The sequence below is a fragment of the Martes martes genome (assembly GCF_963455335.1).
Source record: "Martes martes genome assembly, chromosome: 1".
NCBI classification, from domain to species: Eukaryota; Metazoa; Chordata; class Mammalia; order Carnivora; family Mustelidae; genus Martes; species Martes martes.
This window is the reverse complement of record NC_137888.1, coordinates 98,386,418-98,403,686: the sequence shown is the minus strand read 5'-3', so window position 1 is coordinate 98,403,686 and position 17,269 is coordinate 98,386,418.

The window sequence follows — 17,269 nt, the reverse complement described above, 5'->3', positions numbered from 1 at the left end:
TGTTTTTTCTGTCCCAAGTAATCTGCAGGTGAATAAATATCCCAAGGTTTTCCTCCACTGGTTTGTAACGAGAGAATTTATATTCATGAACAAAAGGAAAAAATCTAATGTACATTTTTTTTCCAAATGCAACTATAAAACTTTAGGATCCCTAAAGATAATCTTGTGTATATAACAATACTGTGATCATAATATGGTACAGATGACTGCATTGGTAACCCACACAAGAAAAACCTGCATATGTGTGTGTTTGTGTGCACATGTGTACTCATTTTTATGTACACAGTAATACTGTTAAGTGTTAAGGTTCCATAATAAAATTACATACTTTTAAGTAACCAACCAAATTATAAGAATTTAGCAGTCCACAGGCCACCAAAATCTTTAATGCTGCTTATTTAACCATTGATTTTTTGGTAGGGGTCTAGACTAATTGAATCAGTTTGTCTGATTTTTGAGCTTTTACAAAGCTCAGGAACACATCAAGTATAAAGATGAGAAAATTGATAAAACAACAGTGGCAAATGTTGACAATTTAAAAATGGTTGAAATACTTGGGGACTCATATGCTTCTCTTTACGTCTTTAAACTTTTGTAGTAAAAATGTATTGACTTTCCTCATCAAACAATTCTATATACAATTTTAAGCGATGATTTTTTGTGAAAAACATCAAGGCATCATGGAAAAAATGTCCTTAAAATCTTAACTAAATGTATCTTTTATACAACTATTAAATGCACCCAGTTTCAAATATAGATTAAGTGTTCAAAGAAGAGTTTATACATAGAGGAGCGGCTGGGTGGCTCAGTCAGTTAAGCGGCTGCCTTCAGCTCGGGTCATGATCCCAAGGTCCTGGAATCAAGTCCCATATCGGGCTCCCTGCTCAGCAGAGAGCCTGCTTCTCTCTCTCCCTCTGCTTGCTGCTCTGTCTACTTGTGCTCTCTCTCTGTCTCTCTGTCAAAGTAATGAATAAATAGATCTTAAAAAAAAGAGAGAGAGAGAGAGAGTCTATACATAGATATTTTAAAGCAGGACAGGAAGATACCAAAATGAAAATAGTTAAAAATTATGTTGGTAAATCCCATAGACTAGAAAGTTACATGAAGTTATTTACATAAAACATACAAAGACAAAATCTTATGTAAAAGATATTTATAGAAGGACAATTTTAATCCTTGAGGATATGATCTTATTTTCTTTTAGAAAATTATTTCCGTACTCGAGTAAAAAATGCTGATATTAAATAAAGATTCACCAACAGATAATTTATAAAATGTTTTGTTTCGTTAAATAATTAATACCATTTTACTTGTAAAACCAAATAAAGAGACATATTTATGGTAATTGCATAGACTGCAATTTTGTACCCATCTCCTGTAATTCTTACACAACATTAAAATAACACTTTCCAAAATAATAACACATACAAATAATAAATTTGATTTTCTCCAAAACACTGGAAGCACATTAATCAGTAGTCTATAAATACTTCTGGAACACAAACTTGCTAAATAATTTAATTGGTATAACTAACCTGTAGACTAGGAATAAAGAATTTGGATGTGAGTGAAGTATTATATTAACTTGAACTAATCACAGTTATTACAGGTGATTTTAACACCTTGATTGTCATCATCTGGAGTTATTTATCAGAGTAACTATCAAATATAAAGTGTGTTCATTTGATGAAGTAGGACTGTAACAATTACCATTGCATACACTAAATCCAATATGTAAAGATCACATTAAATAAACAAATTATATGGGGCACCTGGGTGGCTCAGTTCGTTAATCCTCTGACTCTTGATTTAGGCTCTAGACATGATCTCAGGGTGGTGAGACTGAGCTCCACAATGGGCTCCATATTCAGTGAGGAGTCTTCTGGAGATTTTCTCTCTCTCTCTCCCTCTGCCTCTTCCCACCCCTCGCACATGCTTTTTCTCGAATAAATGAATCTTTATAAAAAATAAATAAGCAAATTATAAAACTGAAACAAAAAAGCATGCATGACTTCTAGAAACATACTATCTTTATATATCAAAATTTTATATATCTGCTAGAGAAAATTTTCTGCTTCTTAAATGTCCTGTTTATTTATTTAAATAAATTTGATTTTTTGTTTGTTATTAAAGAGTAATAACTTTCCAGGCCTCTTTCTTTTTTAAAAAAAAAAAAGGTTTCAAAGATTTTATTTATTTATTTGAAAAAGAAAGAGACAGAGAAAGAGAGAGCATGAGCAGCAGGAAGAGGCAGAGGAAGAGGTAGAAGTAGGCTTCCTCCTAGGACTTGGGACTCTGTCCCAGGACTCCAGGTTCATGACCTGAGCCAAAGGCAGATGCTCAACTGACTGAGCCACCCAGACATCCCAGTTTTCCAGGCTTCAAAAGTCAAAACAAAATAAAATAAACTGAAAAAAAATCTGATTCTAACATTATCTAATTCATCATGGCCCTCCCCATCCCCTACCACTCTGTGGAAAATCATTTTCTTTTCCTTTATATCTTTGGATTATTTCTCTACACAGACACAAATATATATTTTTATTTCTCATGTGTTCCTGCATACAAAAGGAGAATACTATATATTCTCTCTCTGGTTTTATTTATTCACTTGACAATATATCCAGGAACTATGCTCATATCATTTCATAAAGAATTTCTTCTCTTTTTTGTAGGTATGTAGTTTTCCACTGTTCAAATGTACCATAGTTTATTTAAACAGCCTCCTGTTGTTGGACCTCTCCTTTATCACTGATAAGAAAAGCCTGGAATCCTTACTATGGCTTAAAAGCTGTACATGATATGTCACTTCCCTATTTTTCTGATTTTTTTTTTAAGATTTTATTTATTTATTTGACAGAGATCACAAGTAGGCAGAGAAGCAGGCAGAGAGAGAGAGGGAAGCAGGCTCCCCGCTGAGCAGAGATCCTGATGCGGGGCTCGATCCCAGAACCCTGGGATCATGACCTGAGCTGAAGGCAGAGGCTTTAACCCACTGAGCCACCCAGGCGCCCACCTATTTTTCTGATTTTATGTCACTTTCCTCCATACCCACTAAACTCCAAACACATCAGCATTCTTTTCATTTCTTAGGTATTTTAAACCAGAGTTTTTAATTTCTGAGTCCATATTTAAATTGCCTAGGATACTTATAAATATCCTATTCTGTAAATGCCTTATTTTTCATTGAAAATATACTAATCAATAAATATCTTATAAAGTTTAATTCCATTTGCTGATTTTATATCTAAGAGTTTTATTAGCTTTCTATCATTGTTAGACCAAAGGACTATAAATCCAGTAACTTAAAACAAAAGACACAATTATCTTACAGTTCTCTAGATCAGAAGTCTGACATGGATCTTATAGATTTGGAATCCAAGTGTCAACAGCATTGTGTTACTTTCTGGAAGTTCTAAGAGATATCAATTTCCTTGCCTTTTTCATCATTTAAAAGCCTCTCTCATTTCTTGTCATATGGTAACTTTATCCACCTTCAAAGCCAGTAACATTAAAGACCTTGAAATGAGGGAGATCATTATAGAGTGTCCACATGGGACCCATCTAATACTATATGGGTGCTTAAAAGTAGAGACCTTTCCCAGTTACAATTACAGAAATATTTTCACAGATTCTGGGGATCAGGGTGTGGATATCTTTGGTGGGAGCCATTATTCTGCTTACCTCAGGAGTACTTGATTTATATTCATAAAAGAGTTTAGTTTGTACTTTTATTTTTGGTGCTGAATGTAAAATATTGGTATAAAGATTTTGGTATAAAGACTGATAACATTAACTATCAATCTTCTTTATGATTATGACTATGATTAAGTTTACTTTATAGAACTCATCTATAATACAGTATATGCATAATTACTTCTGCAGGATTAGGGTTGGTGATAAATTTTTCAGAGCATTGCATGGCCATTCATTTAAAAATATATGTGCTAATTGCCTGGGCACTATTGTTTTCAATATACAAAAATTCTTACCCTCATGGAGCCAAAATAAACAATAGATAAGAAAAGGAGGAAAATGTATATTATGTTATATAGTGGTAGTTGCTAAAAATAAAAATAAAATAATAGTTAAAAAGTTATAGGAGACTGTAATTTTAGATAGAATGACCAGGGAAGGTTTCTGAAAAAATAACATGCAAGTAAAGCCCTAATGAGGTTGAGGAAATGAGCATGAGAACACCCTGAGGAGATCATTCTAACCAGAGGGCCTCAGACATAATAGAAGGGGATGAAATCAAATAATGGGGAAAGTTATTCATTTAGAACTCTGAGGTCATAGGAATGACCTTGCGTTTTACTCTGAGAGAGATGAGTTAACATTGGGAGTTTTTGAGCAAGAAAGTTAAGTGATTTGACTCTAACAAGGTGGTATTGGTCTGTCTGTGACATTGCATGGGAGGTAGACAAGAGTGGAAGTAGAAAAACTATTGAAAATTTAAATTCAAAGAGATTATTGCTTAGTCCAGGAAAGCTCGCAAGAGTGGCAAGATATGGTTGGATTTCAGGTATAGTTTGAAGGTAGGGCCAATGAATTAGATGCAGGCTAAAAGATGGGGAGTCAAGGATGACTACAAAGTCTTCCGTCTGAGAAAATAGAAAGAGTAGCAATCCTATGAGATGGAGAAGACTGCGTTATAGGTTTGAGGAGAATAGGAAAACTCAGTTTTGGATATGTTAGATTTCAAATGCTATTAAACATCCAAAAATGGTCCAAGGACTGAGCATTGAGAGCTTTAAACATTTGGCCATCAAGGAGAAAAAATACATGAGAAGAAATGACTGAGAGATACTGGCTAGAGAGAAAAATAGGTTTAGTGCAAGCCAAAAGAATATGTCTTAAGTGGGAGAGAGTACTCAGTTGTCTTAAATGCTGCTAACAGGTCATACAAAGGTGGGAAGGTGCCCTAAATTTAGTAACATATAAGGCTTTATTAAGCTTGTTGACAAAGTGTCTATGGAGAAGTGAGGATAAATCTTTAATTTGAAGCAGTTTCAAGACAGATAATAGATAAGAAAAATTTTCATATCGTAGCAGAAAGAGGGGAAATTGCTGAAGCAATGAATGGGAGATGAATAACTGTTTTGAGCACAAGTGGAGGGCACCTTAGTGAGTAGTGTTGTGGAAAACACACTCATAGTAATAGGACAGAAACTAGAGATTACAGGCATAGTTGAAAGTAAGTGGGTAGAAGTGGTGGTACAAACTCATCAGAGTTCTCAGCCAGCCACTTCTATAGTTTTAGTGAAGTTATTGCCTGATTATATTTTTATGTGTTAAGTTCACTTTTATTTTTAAAAAACTTCCCGTGTTAACAAAATTTTCAAATTTTTTACCATAAAATCATATTTGAAACTTCTTTTAACTTCTTACTTTGTTTTTGTTACTGTATTATCACCATTTAAAATATATATGTTTATATTTTTATATTTATTACACTATTTAGAAGTTGCCTATCCGTGGCATTTTAAGATGAGCCAGTAGAACGTGATTTTTTTTCCTAGAGCAATTTTTTTGAGTTTTATTTTAAATTATAGTTAGGTAATATATAGTGTAATATTACATTCAGGAGTAGAATTTAGAGATTCATCACTCACATATAACACCCAGTGCTCATGATAACAAGTGCCCTCACTAGTACCCATCACTCATTTAGTTCATCATACATACACCCTTCTCCCCTTCAGCAATCCTCAGTTTGTTCTGTAGAGTTAAGTGTCTTTTATGGTTTGCTTCCCTCCCTCTCACTTTTTTTCCCCCTTCCTCTACTTTCTTCTGTTTTGTTTCTTAAATTCCAGATATAAGTGAAATCATATGACATTTGTCTTAATCTACTGACTTAATTTCACTTAGCATCATACCTTCTAGCTCCATCCATGTCATTGCAAGATCTCATTCTTTTTGATGGATGAGTTTATATATATATATATATATAAAATATATATATATAATATATATATATAAAATATATATTTAAAGAAGAGGTGGTAGGTATGTGTGTGTGTATGTGTATATATATATATATACACATACACACACACATACCTACCACCTCTTCTTTAAATATATATCAGTCAACGGACATTTGGACTCTTTCCATAATGAGTTTATATATATATATATATATATATTTAAAGAAGAGGTGGTAGATATGTGTGTGTGTGTGTGTGTATATATATATACACATATATATACACACACGTGTGTGTGTGTGTGTGTATATATATATACACACACATACACATATATATACACACACGTGTGTGTGTGCGTGTATATATATATATACACGTGTATATATATATATACACGCACACACACACACATACCTACCACCTCTTCTTTATCCATTTATCAGTCAACGGACATTTGGACTCTTTCCATAATTTGGCTATTTGATAATGCTGTTATAAACATTGGGGTACTTGTGCCCCTTCAAATCAACATTTTTTTTTTATCTTTTGGGTAAATACCTAGGATTGCAATTGCTGGATCACAGAGTAGTCCTATTTTTAACTTTTTGAGGAACCTCCACCCATACTGTTTTCCAGAGTGCCTGCACCAGTTTGCATCCCCACCAACAGTGTGAGAGGGCTCCACTTTCTCTGCATCCTCATCAATATCTGTTGTTTCCTGACTTGTTCATTTTAGACATTGTGATTGTGTGAGGTGGTATCTCATTGTGGTTTTGATTTGAATTTCCCTGGTGATAAATGATATTGAACATCTTTTCATGTGTTTGTCGGCCATCTGGATGTCTTCTTTGGAAAAATGTCTATTCATGTCTTCTGCCCATTTCTTAACTGGACTTTTTGTTTTGTTTTGTTTTGTTTTGTTTTGGATGTTGAGTTTGATTAGGTCTTAATTGTTTTTGGATACTAACCCTTTATCAGATAAATCATTTGAAAATATCTTCTCCCACTCTGTAGGTTGCATTTTAATTTTGATTGTTTCCTGCACTGTGCAGAAGCTTTTTTATCTTGATGAAGTCCCAATAGTTCATTTTTGTTTTTGTTTCCCTTGTCTCCGAATACATGTCTAGTAAGAATTGTTACAGCCAATGTCAAAGAGGTTGCTTCCAGTATTTTCTTGTAGGATTTCGATGTTTTCCTGTCTCACATTTAGGTATTTCATCCATTTTGAATTTATTTTTTGTGTATGGTGTAACAAAGTGGTCCAGTTTCATTCTTCTGCATGTTGCTATCCAGTTTTCCCAGCACCATTTGTTGAAGAGACTGTCTTTTTTCCACTGGATATCCTTTTCTGCTCTGCTGAGGATTAGTTAACCATATAGTTGTGGGTCCATTTCTGAGTAGAACGTGATTTTAAACCAAGTGTTTTTAAGTTTCCAGATTACTGAATAGTTTCACATGTGGCCACAAAGTAAAATATTAAACAGACACGGGTTCATTTTTTGTCCTTTGACTCATTGCTCCTGGAAGATAGAGATTATTCTTCAGCTAGACATAAAAGTTGAAAAAAGAATTTAAACAGCTTATTAGATAACCTTAACAGTCCTCAGGCTTTCTCTCCATAGGAGGTCTTATTTCAAAATTTCACCATTCAGCACCCTCACTTTTCTTTTGAGGCTTTTTATTTTGAGAAACAACCTTATTCTATAATATGCCAAAACCCAACTATACCATAAGAATAGTAGTCTTTAATAGGTCACAGGAAGTCCTTTAGTCTCCTCTTTTGATGTTACTTTTGTCCCACCCACTTACCTAACTGGCATTTGCTTCTACACTGCAGATGGTGGTGACATTATGAGTACATCTAGTCAGTGCTTTGGAAGCCAACAGTCAGAAGTCCTTGTCATGAGTTAATACTGTATTAACATACAGTATTAATACCTGTGTGGCCCTGCCCTTCACTGTAAGTCATTACACAGCATGAATGATCAGTTCTGGGCTTCACGTCACAAATAAAGGGAGCCTGCATCTATCCCCCTACCAAACATGTTCTTCCCTCCCTGAATACTATTTCTTTACATGCATTGGCAAAGGTATTACCAAATTTCTTCCTTGGAACAATCATCTATAACAACAACCAGAAGGCCCAAGGCAAATCAATATGATTAAACACACACGTGTGTGTACACACACATACAGAATGTTTCTACTGTGATTTTGTTGACATTCAGTTCTCCTTAGTGCAAGGTTTAACTCACTCCACGACTGAGGGGATTTAGCTTAGAATAATAGGTCCAGAGTCCTATTACAAGAAAAATGTTCAAAATATACCTAACAATAATAAACAATTAACCATGAATGTCTTATTTATGTCAAGGTTTAGAAATAGTGCTTGAATATGATGTAGATTGCTCTTTTCAATTGTAATTAATTTTTCTGTTGACTCTCTGGGCTGCTTCTTCACAATGGAGCTTTGAAACAGAAAGGCACTTGCAGGCCAGCGTGTTTGTCCAGCTGTGCTGTAATTGTCTTAAGTGTGAGCTGATGGAAGAAAACCAAACAATAAAACACTTTGTCTTCAATCCAGACATTGAAATGAGACTAGCCAAAGCAAAAATGACACTGGGAATGAAAACATAACCCGTTCCAAACTGAGTGAGTAGGCTATTTGTGTTTTCACAAAATATAGTGAGGCTGACTCTGGTAGCTATGGGTTAAAGCCTAAAATAAAATTTAGAAAGAATTTTAAATTACTACAACTTTATTCCTTCTATGGTCTTGGTTTTCATGTTTACTATTCTTATATTTTATTATTTAAATGGAAAAAAAAACTTAGGGGTATTCTTAGATGAAAAGTATTTTATTCTTTAGATGAAAAATGATTACAAAGTTTATATTAAATGTGGTAGTCAAATAACTGAGCTCATTCAAGGGATATATTTTCTTTTTTTTTTTTTAAGATTTTATTTATTTATTTATTTGACAGGTAGAGATCACAAGAAGGCAGAGAGGCAGGCAGAGAGAGAAGAAGGGAAGCAGGCTCCCCAGTGAGCAGAGAGCCCAATGCAGGACTCGATCCCAGGACCCTGGGATTATTACCTGAGCTGAAGGCAGAGGCTTTAACCCACTGAGCCACCCAGGCGCCCCAAAGGATATATTTTCAAAAGTTGTAGCTATTTTGCATAGGCCATACAACTCAAATAACTGCCACCTGACACCTCCAAATACTCTTTAGGGGTTAGCTTCCTAAAATACTGTGTATTAAAATCACCTTGAAAGTTTAAATACAAAACAAAAAAAGCTCTAGATCTTGTCTTCACTCCTAAATATTCTGATTTAATTCGTCTGCCATGGAGCTTAGATATCAGTATTTTTAAACCTCCCCCACCAGCCCAGATGATTCTGATGGACAGCATAAATTAAGGGTCACTGCTAGTATATTTGGATAGAGTCCATTTCTAAATACATCCATATCTCAACTATTCTTTATATTGCTCTAAACTATGGGGCCTCTGCTTACCTAGTTGGGCGTTGTTTTAAATTTCAAGGTTGCCACCTTGAATTACCAAGCTTTCCTCAGCAGAGGACAGTGATATGTAGTAATATCATTTTCTATATCCTTTAGTCCCGGAAAACAAAGCAGGACTTTTTTTTTTTTTTAAACTATCCAAAGGGAATTGTGCTACAAATAATTATTTTAAAAATGTGGTCTGTTTCTACATGGAAAAAAGAACCGTAAACTATTCAGACAGGATATATTTACGGACAAATTTGAATTCCAAATCTTGCTTTCATGTGATAATTCCATCCCCTTTTTCTACTAAATATAATAGCCCTTTTCAAACCTCAAGAACATAAATACCTGCCCTCTTTTGATACCTGAATTCTCATCATTAGTTTCCTCATATGATCCATCCTGCCACCTTTGTCTCAGGCATTCCATAGGATATATTATTCTTCAGAAACATAATGCTTCATGACTAAATAATTCCTGAATATAATCACAAATAATGGTGACAGTTAGAAAGAGGATTAGCTGAGTAACAGAGACCCATCATATAGTTGCTTAAATAGTATAATTTTTTTTCTCCTAAAAATATACAGATATATGAGAACTACAAGGTCTCTGGGACCCAAACCACTTGTGGCTTTCTATTCTCTATCCTTAGGGTACAATTACTATAATGGGACAGAGTAGCATGGGTGGGGAAAGTGAGAGAGGCTAGCTGATTCGCAGAAAATTATGGATATGGATATGATTAATAGAACATAGAATTTTTAAGAGGAAAATAGATGAACAGTCAACAAGGATATTGGATTATCAGAATTCTAAGGGCACCCATTCCAACGGAAATTAAAACTGACCTGATATGGCTTTATGACTCAGAAACCACTATCTGAAGAAAAGGCAGAGTCCCATTGAGGAAAGACTATAATATCACAAGAGGGTATATAGTAATAATGTTTGTAGACCTTATTCAAAAAGACCTATGACAATTTATACAAATAATTATATAATAAGAGTCAAGAACTGATATACACAAGAACTAACTTGACAATTCCTAGACTTGAGGCATCTGTATGACCCTCTCCTACCACCATTAGAGTGGGGGTGAATGGCATATAGGTAATAATTGGAGTCCTGACCCTGGCCTGACTCTAAGTGAGTGCACTATATCTGTGAACTCACATGTTGGTCATTTTCCTGGTCTTCTAATGTAAAAGTCAGTGGATAAACTTGGTAGGTGAGAGAACTCCTGCAATGGTTTGTTAACCCTTAAGAGCTGTTGTAGTGTGGTGAGCCAAGAAGAAGCACCTGAACCTGTCCCTCCCTCTGGCCAATATATAAAGCAATATCAACCTTGAAGGAAATAGCCAAGATTAGTTCCATCCTTAATTATCTAAAGGATACAAGAAATTGGTCCCCATCATATGCCTGTTTAACTCATGTTCTAACACCTACAAAAGAAGATGGATCCTGCCCAATTAACACTTGACTACCAAAATAGTAGCCCCAGTTTAAAAAAAAAAAATTAAAAAAAATTATTTATTTATTTGACAGAGATATATATTTTTTAATTATTTATTTATTTGACAGAGAGAGATCACAAGTAGGCAGAAAGGCAGGCAGAGAGTGGCGGTGGGGGGTGGGGGGTGGGGAGCACGCTCCCTGCTGAGCAAAGAGCCTGATATGGGGTTTGATCCCAGGACCCTGAGACCATGACCTGAGCTGAAGGCAGAGGCTTAACCCACTGAGCCACCCAGGTGCCCCCAAATATGGTATTTTGTGAGAGAAGATTAATTCAGCATTAGGCATGTAGTCATGATAAGGTCAAAACATTCTTTTTTTTCACACATTTCAAGAGAATTTATCAAAAGCAGTTCACATTTATGTGGGACAAAAAGAAAATATGTTTAATATCATGCTCTAAAGCTGAATTACTTCTTTTGCCTTAATAAACTCAGACGGGGTCTGGACCATCTAGATGTTTCACAGAAGATAAAATTGGTCCACTGTTTTTGAAGACATCAGGTTAATTAAACCAGATGAATGAGAAGTGGCAAGTATATTGGCGACCTCAATAAAACACATATGTTCTAGAAGTCAGAGATAAAACCTATAATGTTTCAGGGGCCTGAAGTTTTTAGGAATCTAGAGGCCTCCAAAATAAAGGACAAAATTATTGCAACTCACATTTTCCTCTCCTAAGAAGGAAGCAAAAACACTTGGGAGGTCTCTTCAGGTTCTGGAGGTAGCATAGTTCATTCTTCACTGTATGAGAATACTGTTCTGATTTATTTACTAGTGGCATAAAGCACTTCTAAATTTAGGTTGGGCTCTCAAGAGGAAAAGACTCTTTAACTTGTTTCAGGTTACAATGTAAACAATTTTGATTCATGGGATTTCTTCATAATAGTGTGTCAATTCCTATAATAAATAAATATCTATATAGATTTATAGATATCTCTTATGGGTTCTGTTTCTCTGGAGAACCCTGACTAATACTGTACTACAGTAGTGTTTCTTAATCTGAGCACAATCAGCTTGTCAGACTTTGTTGTGGGATTGTCCTGTGCACTGTAGGATATTTAGTAGCATCCTTAATCTGTATTCATTGGAGGCCGGGAGCTTACTCCCATCCACAGTCATGACAATGATACATGTCTCCAGACACGGCCAAGTGTCTTCTGGAGGGCAAAATTTTTCCTGGTTGAGAACCATAGCTCTAGAGTTATCTGAAAGTGGGAAAAGCACTATGTGTATTGCAAAATAGACTTATAGGAACTGGCACAAAGTTGTGCCATCTACAACAAAGATACACACCATTCAAAATGTCCTGGTATATGGTGCTGGATGACCCTAGTGAAGGTAAAGAATTTGTCCATAAAACATTGACAAACCATGCAGCCAAAACTTCCCCTGTAAGCTGGGTCTGTCAGATCCACAAACTCATAGGATACATCTAGGATCAGGTGCATATAGGTTCAAAGAACGTAAATACACTGCAAGATTCTATATTCTAAACCCTATGTCATCCAGCACTGTTATTTTGTGCCTCTCCCTCAATTAATCTTTATGACCATAAGGGGAATTTCTTATACCTATCTGAAGGAAGAGGGAAAACCTGAGTTTGGTTCATGAACTAGTAGATTCAGTAAGTGAGTAGAAGCTGAGAATGAATGGTTGTACTTACAGTCCTTTTTAAGGGTAGAACTGAATAGGTCTGTGTCATATTTGACATAGTTGTTAAGGTAATTTAACTGAGGAAAAATGTTTTCTCAATGGTTATTTTGGAAACAGTAGCCATTTGGATAAAAATGAACCTCAGCCCTTTCTTCATAACACACACAAATTAACTTAAGATGGATCATAAACTTAAACATAAAAGCTAAAACTATAAAATATCTTAAAGAAAATCTTGAAGATTTAGAAAAGCCTAAGATAAAAATATGTTAAAATAAAGAAAATACAAAAAATAATCTTTGTAACCTTGAAATAAACACAGATGTCTTATATAAAAAGGTATAAATCCTAAAAGAAAATTAGATTACTTGAATATTATAAGAATTAAGAACATCTGTCCTTCAAAATATTTTATTAATAAAATGAAAAGACAGCCACAGATTAAGACATATATTTACAGTAGTTACATCTGACAAAGAATCTGGTATCTGAATATATAAAGAATACCTGCAATTGATAAAAACAAAACAAATAATACAACAAAATGGGAAAAAAAATTTAAACAAACATTTCAAAAAAAGAAGGTATACAAATATCCAATAAGCATATAAATTATGTTCAGCATAATTTTTCATTAGAAAATAACAAATTTAAATAGTTATCAAAACATATCAGAATGGCTCAAATTAAAAGGCTGGTGATTTAAGTGTTGATTAGGATGTGGAACATTTAGAATTAACTATCTTATATTGTTGAGGGGGATGTAAGATGTTAAAAAAATGTTTTAGAAAACACCTTGGGAATTTTGTTACACATACTTACAACATGTGTTTGTTATACATACACTTAAACAGAAACAAAAACACGTATCACACAAATATTTGTGCATAAATGTCCATGGCATCTTTAGTCTCAAAATCCAAAAGTGGGAAAAAACTTAAATGCTCATCAAAAAATTAATGTATAAAGAAATTATACCATATTAAATAGTACTTATAAAAGCCCAATTACTGATATGTACCACAACATGGATGAAAAAAAAAAAGGGACCAAACGAAAAGAATATTTTGAATAACTTCACTTATACAAAGTCCCAAAGCAGGCAAATCTAATGTATAGTGATAGAAAATAGGCCAATTGTTGCCTGGGGGCAGAGATGGGAGTGGGGTTATTAACTATAAATTGGCATGAGGAGATATTTTATAGGGATAGAAATGTTTATCTCTTTACTGGCTGTGGTTATATGAAGGTGTATATTTGTCAACACATTACAAATTCTATTCTTAAAATGTGTGCAACTAGGGGGGAGGAGTCAAGATGGCGGAGAAGTAGCAGGCTGAGACGACATCGGGTAGCAGGAGATCAGCTAGATAGCTTATCTAACCATTGTGAACACCTATAAATCCAACGGGAAATCGAAGAGAAGAAGAGCAACAATCCCAGAAACAGAAAATCGATCACTTTCTGAAAGGTAGGACCTGCGGAGAAGTGAATCCAAAGCGACGGGAAGATAGACCCCGGGGGGAGGGGCCGGCACCTGGCAAGCGGCGGAGCGACGGAGCACAAAATCGGGACTTTTAAAAGTCGGCTCCACTGGGAGACATCGCTCCAGAGGCTAAACTGGGGGGAAACCCAGGTGGGGTCAGCATAACCCCAGGACCCGCAGGGTCACAGAAGGACTGGGGATGTCTGAGTGCCGCAGAGCTTGCAGGTATTAGAGCGGGGAAGCCGGCTATAGCGACAAAGCCGAGGAGTGAGCTCTAAGCCCGGGGTTACCTTGTGCCGGTCGCAGGCTGGGTGGGCTCGGAGCGCGGCCGGAGGCCACGGAGACAAAAGCGACCCGGCGCTTTTCTCCAGCTCCAACAATTGACTGCTTTCCTCGAGGTGCAACCGCAAGCCAGGGAGGCGGGGCTATTGGGCGCTTTGCTCTGAGAGTGCACTGAGGAGCGGAACCCCAAGCTCTCGGCTCCTCCGGGCCGAGAGATTGGGAGGCCGCCATCTTCATTCCCGTCCTCCGGAACTCTACGGAAAGCGCTCAGGGAACAAAAGCTCCGGAAAGCGAACCCGAGCGGATTACTTAGCCTGGCCCCTGGCAAGGGCGGTGTAATTCCGCCTGCGGCAAAGACACTTGAGAATCACTACAACAGGCCCCTCCCCCAGAAGATCAACAAGAAACCATCCAAAACCAACTTCAGTCACCAAGAACAGCGGAATTCCACAGCAGGAGAAAGCAAATCCTACCTGGACAAAATGACAAGGCGGAAAAACTCACCTCAAAAAAAAGAACAAGAGGCCGTACCGAAGGCTGGAGACCTAATCAATACAGACATAGGTAGCATGACAGATCTAGAGTTCAGAATGACAATTCTCAAGGTTCTAGCCGGGCTCGAAAAAGGCATAGAAGATATTAGAGAAACCCTCTCCAGAGAGATAAAAGCCCTTTCTGGAGAAATAAAAGAACTAAAATCTAACCAAGTTGAAATCAAAAAAGCTATTCATGAGGTGCAATAAAAAATGGAAGCTCTCACTGCCAGGATAAATGAGGCAGAAGAAAGAATTAGTGACATAGAAGACCAAATGACAGAGAATAAAGAAGCTGAGCAAAAGAGAGACAAACAACTACTGGAACACGAGGAGAGGATTCGAGAGATAAGTGACACCATAAGACGACACAACATTAGAATAATTGGGATCCCAGAAGAAGAAGAAAGAGAGAGGGGAGCAGAAGGTATATTGGAGACAATTATTGGAGAGAATTTCCCTAATATGGCAAAGGGAACAAACATCAAAATCCAGGAGATGCTAAGAACGCCCCTCAAAATCAATAAAAATAGGTCCACACCTCGTCACCTGATAGTAAAATTTACAAGTCTTAGCGACAAAGAGAAAATCCTGAAAGCAGCCCGGGAAAAGAAGTCTGTAACATACAAGGGTAAAAACATTAGATTGGCAGCGGACTTATCCACAGAGACCTGGCAGGCCAGAAAGAACTGGCATGATATATTCAGAGCACTAAACGAGAAAAACATGCAGCCAAGAATACTATATCCGGCTAGGCTATCATTGAAAATAGAAGGAGAGATAAAGAGCTTCCAGGACAAACAAAAGCTGAAAGAATTTGCAAACACCAAACCAGCTCTACAGGAAATATTGAAAGGGGTCCTCTAAGCAAAGAGAGACCCTAAAAGTAGTAGATCAGAAAGAAACAGAAACAATATACAGTAACAATCATTTTACAGGCAATACAATGGCACTAAATTCATATCTCTCAATAGTTACCCTGAATGTTAATGGGCTCAATGCCCCAATCAAAAGACACAGGGTATCAGAATGGATAAAAAAACAAAACCCATCCATATGCTGCCTACAAGAAACTCATTTTAGACCCGAGGACACCTCCAGATTTAAAGTGAGGGGGTGGAAAACAATGTACCATGCTAATGGACATCAGAAGAAAGCTGGGGTGGCAATCCTTATATCAGATCAATTAGATTTTAAGCCAAAGACTCTAATAAGAGATGAGGAAGGACACTATATCATACTCAAAGGGTCTGTCCAACAAGAAGACCTAACCATCTTAAATATCTATGCCCCTAACATGGGAGCAGCCAACTATATAAACCAATTAATAACAAAATCAAAGAAATACATTGACAGTAATACAATAATAGCAGGGGACTTTAACACTCCCCTCACTGAAATGGACAGGTCATCTAAGCAAAAGATCAACAAGGAAATAAAGGCCTTAAATGACACACTGGACCAGATGGACATCACAGATATATTCAGAACATTCCATCCCAAAGCAACAGAATATACATTCTTCTCTAGTGCACATGGAACATTCTCCAGAATAGACCACATCCTGGGTCATAAATCAGGTCTCAATCGGTACCAAAAGATCGAGATCATTCCCTGCATATTTTCAGACCACAATGCTCTGAAGCTCGAACTCAATCACAAGAGGAAATTTGGAAAGAACGCAAATACATGGAGACTAAACAGCATCCTTCTAAAAAATGAATGGGTCAACCAGGAAATTAAAGAAGAATTGAAAAAATTCATGGAAACAAATGATAATGAAAACACAACAGTTCAAAATCTGTGGGACACAACAAAGGCAGTCCTGAGAGGAAAATATATAGCAGTGCAAGCCTTTCTCAAGAAACAAGAAAGGTCTCAAATACACAACCTAACCCTACACCTAAAGGAGCTGGAGAGAGAACAACAAAGAAAGCCTAAACCCAGCAGGAGAAGAGAAATCATAAAGATCAGAGCAGAAATCAATGAAATAGAAACTAAAAAAACAATAGAACAAATCAACAAAACTAGGAGCTGGTTCTTTGAAAGAATTAATAAGATTGATAAGCCCCTGGCCAGACTTATCAAAAAGAAAAGAGAAAGGACCCAAATAAATAAAATCATGAATGAAAGAGGAGAGATCACAACCAATACCAAAGAAATACAAACAATTATAAGAACATACTACGAGCAACTCTATGGCAACAAATTTGACAACCTGGAAGAAATGGATACATTTCTAGAGATGTATAAACTACCACAACTGAACCAGGAAGAAATAGATAACCTGAACAGACCCATAACCAGTAAGGAGATTGAAACAGTCATCAAAAATCTCCAAACAAACAAAAGT